A 5,711-nucleotide genomic window follows, 5' to 3' on the forward strand; every position below is an offset into this window, starting at 1 on the left:
TGAGTGAGCTGGGATGGAACTCAGATGCTTGGCACAGACTTGAGAAGGGAAGGGTCCGGTAGGTATCTCTGGTCCTTCGGAGTAGCAGGAGATGGGTTACAGCCTCTTAACTCCATTCGCATAGTTCACTCTGCTCCTGCGAAGTTCTTGTTATCTCACTTCAGTACCCTCTCAAGAAAAGAGTCAGAATGGAGTGAAGGGTTGAAGAAGTACAAATTAGTAGCTGATAGATGGTCAAGGGGATGGGGAGCATGGCAGAGGGAATGCAGTTAGCATTAATGTATTCACTAAGTGGAAAACCAGAGGAGAGAAGGACCAATTAGGGGAATCATTTTATAAACTATATAAATGTCTAACCAATGTTATGTATACTTGAAACTAATTAAAATAAATGAATAAATCTTTTCATAATAATTTTTTAAAAAGAGAAAAGAATCTAGATTGAAAAACATGCCAGTTTATTCATCAGCTAAGTCCACCTAGGGCTGCAGTACCCAAAGCTGCCTGAAGGGGTTGGGCGGTCTCTTTAGGCTCCTCATTCCGTCAGGCCTAGGATGAAATAGGTTGGAAGGGAGAAGAGCCAGCACCAGCATAATTAAATTAATTTCCATCAGCTGCATGAGATTAAAATTACCCACCTCTCTCTGGTCTCTATCTAATGTTCCTGAAAACAATCTTCTAATAATCTCCTACTCATTTCTCTTTTTTACAAGTCACAGCTTTTGGTAAATTTATCCCTGATTGTTCTGCCCTTCCCACCCCTAGGCTCTGCTGGAGGGCGCAGTCCTGGAGAGACCTATCCCAGGTGACTGGCCTGACCCTCCCCTTCCCAGACTTGCCCAGGGAGCTGGGCAGGGGCGACAACACAGGACAGCATAACCTTCAGGAGTAGGGCAGGCCGGGGTGCTGCCTCAGCCCTCATTCTCTTCCCAGGGGAAGTGGAGCCTTGCGTGCCCCATGCCTGTCTTTTCAAGGAGCAGAGGAAAGGCAACATCCTGTGTTAGAATGACCACCAGACAGGGTCAAGGATACAGGCCTGAATGCCTGTGCTTCCATTAGCTAGCTGTCTCTTCCGTGAGCCTTAATTTCGCTTTCTATAAAGAGGAAGAAACTATTCTCCCTACAGGTGGTTGTGGTGACTAAATGAGATAATACATAGAAAAAAATATATATTGTGGGTAGATAATAGAACCTGACCCATGGTAGATGATCATACATAATATTAATGATTAGAGCGATAGCTAGCACGTATTGAGTGCACATTACAGGATAATGATTTAAGCTTTTTACATATATTGTTTATTCATTGCAGCAGTGCTCTGAAATGTGTCCTTTCATTGTTTTCGCCTTTACAAAGTGGGGAAATGAGGTAGAGAAGTACTGGGAAACGTGCCCCAAAACTCTGGCCCAGAGTAGTAGACTCAGAAAGTGAAAAGTGAGCTCTGAAAATCTGATGACATGTCCTGGGAGAATTATCAGTGGGCTGTGCAAATACTTAGACACAGTATTTGCTTGTATCCTTGTGTGTAGGAACGCACACACCCACACACACATGCGTGTGCACACCTGTGCCTTTGCACATTGTCACTGCATAACCCCAGGCCCTGCACCTTCTATCCTGGAAGAGTCTCCCCAAGGCAGTCGCCTCTTGGAGAAGCAAAGGGGAAACAAACTAGTCACTGCAAACAAGTAGGAAGGGAAGCCAGGTGCCTTTGGACAGAGGAAGAGATTCCATCAGACGGGGGCAACCTTACAGGATGGGTACAATTATGATTCCCATTTTACAGATGAAGACACTGAGAAACCAGCTGGGTGAGACAGGCAGTCACCAACACTGCAAACTGTGAAGCAGGCTCATAGGAATGGGAACGGGCTTCCTTTGACACTGTCCTCCCCTGGATTAGCCTGTTTCTTTCTAGGGACCCCAAGGCCTAGCAGTTTGGATATGAGGGGCAGCTCTCCTGGTGCTGCCATGCCTAAGTCAGCTCATCCCAGAGCCTCATCCCATGGGCTTAATGCTTTCTGTGCTTTGCATGTAATTGACACGTAATGGAATTTGTTTAATTTCGAGTTTTCCACTGCTGCATTCTGTTCCCTTCCTCTCTGATCTGCTGAGTAGGGTCTGGGGAGTGGGAATTTAGACTAGGATCTTGCTTCTGCCCTTTTCTGGCTGTAAGACCATGGTCGCACTACCCCCTTCTCTGGTCATTTCTAAAGTCTGGCCTGACATCCTTGGTCAATGATTTCAATCAGGTCTCCATCAGCCTCAGCCCACCGTGGTTGTTGGTGGTGAGGGATTATGTGCAGGGAGGTTCATTGCTTGTGATCCGCAGATGACAGCGTGTCATTGCAGCAGAGGAAATGGCATGTGAGCTGGGGCAGAGGTCATCCTGGCGCTGCCCCTAACCACATGGCTTGATCTCAGGGTCCGAATCAGGATTGGGGCTGATGCTGTGGAGTTGTGGAGTTGGGAGTGGTCCACCCTCCAAATGCCTCAAAGCATCAAAGGAAAGAGAGCAAAGAAAAGGTATAGGTTAACAGAACCATTCCTAACCACAGCTATCTCCTGTCTAGCATCCACTCTGTGCCGGCTACTATCCTGGGCCCTTCGAGAGGCTAACTCATTTAGTCCTTGGAACAACCCTAAAGAGTTGGTACTATTATGATCCCTATTTTACAGACGAAGACACTGAACCATAAAAAGTTTATGCAGCTAGAAGATGGCCATGCTAGTGTTCAAAACTAGGGTGTCTAGCTCCAGTGTTCATCATTTAACCACTACATTATATTACTTCCCAAGGAGTGTCCCCATCAGGTCTAAGGAGTCATTTGGGAAGAGGTAAATCAGAAAGTCCTCCCTGGAACCTGCATTGGATACTGCCCAGGCCAACCCTCCCTTCAGATGAAGGCCATAGCGTGGACGTGAGGGGAGCCCCTCACAGCTGGATGACCTGCTCATTGCACACTGAGGAATTGGCAGAGAGCCCCTTCTCTATTTAATTTTTGTTTGTATCCCCCAGAGATATTCCACATCTAGGGGATAAGAAACAGAGGGATGATTATTCCTCTCAAGATGACTTTCTCTGACAGGCCCTTTGAGATGTGTCTCTTCACTTCCTGCTCTGGCCACCTGCATGCCCACTCTCCGTGGTGAGAGAGGACTGGCAAGGCCTGGGCAGCAGAATGTCTGCTCATCCCAGGGCGACCATGGCATATGCATGGCTTTCCAATTTCTGCTGAAAACATTAGCTGAAGATAGAACTGGAAGATGAAGCCCTGAGGCAGGGTTCGAGCAGAGCAGGCAGCACACCCAGGTGGGAGCTGCAGTGGACCCCAGAGCAGGTGAATCATGGGAGGATCTTATGGGCAGCCCTCACCCCACAGCTACCCTTTCCCCCCCCGCCCCAGGCCTTGGGGTGGTGCCGGCTGTGGTTGGCCTCCTACTATGGAAGTAGTGGAGTAAGAGGGGAGAGGAGGAAAGATGAAAGTGAAAAGAACCCTAAAAGAGAGCGGAGAGGAAGATGAGTGAAAGTGCTAGCTGATGCAAATATTGACATAACCATTATGAGAGTAAATAAAAGTCCCATTTATGTTATGCAAGTGCTATATTCTTTGAATACTTCTGTCTTGAGGAATTTTTTATTTCACCATAGAAGAAAAATGTTTTCATATTCTCTCCCACCGCTCAGACCCAGAACCCAGCGAGGCCTCGTGCCCCCGAGAGCCATAATATTATTTGTTAACATTTTTATGATGCCAAATGGTCTGTAGGAGAACGGGCGCCATCCTTTAGCTGGGAAACCATATGGCACGACGAGTAATAAATAAGGTATTGTGATAGTTAATGAACCTAATTGCCAGCAAAGGCTTTAATACAGAGACTGTGCTGCTGAGAATTTAGCACCACATTAGGGATGCTGCGGAGCTCCCCTGACTTCTGAGGCTTAATTTAAGTTCTATATTGCAAACTCCAGAAAATAATTCCAAACCCTCCTGCTGGAAAAGCAACCTGCTGGTAGACTGTGATTATACCGAATTACTAAAATCGCAATCAATTTTATACACACAGTTAACCCTTGCCAGGAAGGACTCCTGGAGAGGAGAGGAGAGGGCTCTGGACTGAGGAGGACGAAGAGAGGCAGGCAACTGGTGGTGCCGGGAAAAAGGGACCAGAGCCAAGGGCCTTTTTCCCCAAAGAGGAAGTGAGGGAGAAGCTGGGGGAAGACCTGGGCATAGGCGTAGCCTGTTGGACTTCCCCAGTCCTGCAGGGTTCCCTTCCCGGTGGGACAAGAAGACAGAGGGTCTTGGAGAGAGGAGTCCGTGTTCACCTACCACTCCCAGCAGCAGGCATGCTTGGCAGGAAAAGGAACTGAGTCATTGCTGCCATATTCCATAAGTCAAGGTTATTAACTAGAGAAGATCGAATTGTGGCAGTCAAATAACCTTGCACTGTGTAAAATGTAAATGCCGAACAGCTGCTGCTGAACTTTCCGTGGTGTCTGGAAGGTTTCCTGGGTGAGAAGAGCACACCAAAACAAGGAGAAGAGCCGGGGCAAAGGCATTTCTTCCCTTCCCCTCTTTTTGGAGCTTGTGGCAGGCCTCTCTCACCTCCAGGCCTGGCCAAGATGGAGAATGGTCAGCTATGTAGAAGAGAGTCTTCTGGAATGGGTCAATCCAGTGGGGAGAGGAGAGAACACTCTGAGGCTGCGGCCCTCCCAGAGCACCAGTCATCCGCCAGCCCCGTCCCGCAGTGATGCCCCAGGCTATGGTTTGGGGAGCTCAGAAATGCCCTTTCCAGAAAGAGATGGGAAACCTCATTAGGTGCTCCCTGTGCTAAACTCTCCTGCACTGAGAGAGGGGTGAGTGGAGCAGGCTGAGACATGAGAGTGGGTATTTGAAATAGGTAATCTTCTCGTATGTCAAGAAGACAACAGAAGAAGCTCAGGCCTGAGTACTGGCAAAGCCAAATATGGACCAAAGAATCTAAAAGTTTATTGAGACCACGTAGGAGGCAGCGGAAGGGATAGAAGAGGGGTCTGGCCCAAGATGTGAGACCCTAAGTGGTGACCGTGTGTGGTCATATGGCTCCTTCCCAAAGAGCTCAGGACAAAGCACATTTCCTGCTGTGGACTAAGGTCGATTCAGCCTCATCTGGGATCTGCGGTCCCAGCAGGAGGGTGTATAAGAGCGAGGCCTCATGAGCCCAGGCACTGGGAAGTTCTGTGCATAGAGCAGGGTCTAAGGCTGGTGGGGGGCTGGAGGATGAGGCCTTGCTTTGGTATTAAGCTTCATGGGGTCAAGAATCCTGTCTGATCTTAGCAGGGAGCCTGCACACAGTCAGGAGCTGGAATGAGATGGATTTTAGAAGAGTAAACCCCGCAGTGACCACAAAAGGAAGCCCATCAGCTCCCATGTCAATCTAGTATGCTTGGTTGTCAATGTGGATGATACTTCCTCCAGGCAGTGCTGACAGGATATAAGATCACCAAGGTCTTCTAGAGAGGCAAGGGGCCAGCCTCACATTCAGCCCCATTCTTGGTGCAGGTCTGTCACTGCTGCCCTGGGCTCGTCACAAGGCTGTGGTACTCAGCCATGGCCATGGTCCTGAAGTGGATACTGTCAGCCGCCTCATCTATAAGTCTGTTCCACAGCCTAGTGATAGGAGAAGCTGAGACCCCAGAGGATTTTCGAGACCTGCCTACTGGGATGGG

This window comes from Pteropus alecto, unplaced genomic scaffold (assembly GCF_000325575.1).
Source record: "Pteropus alecto unplaced genomic scaffold, ASM32557v1 scaffold224, whole genome shotgun sequence".
Lineage (NCBI taxonomy): Eukaryota > Metazoa > Chordata > Mammalia > Chiroptera > Pteropodidae > Pteropus > Pteropus alecto.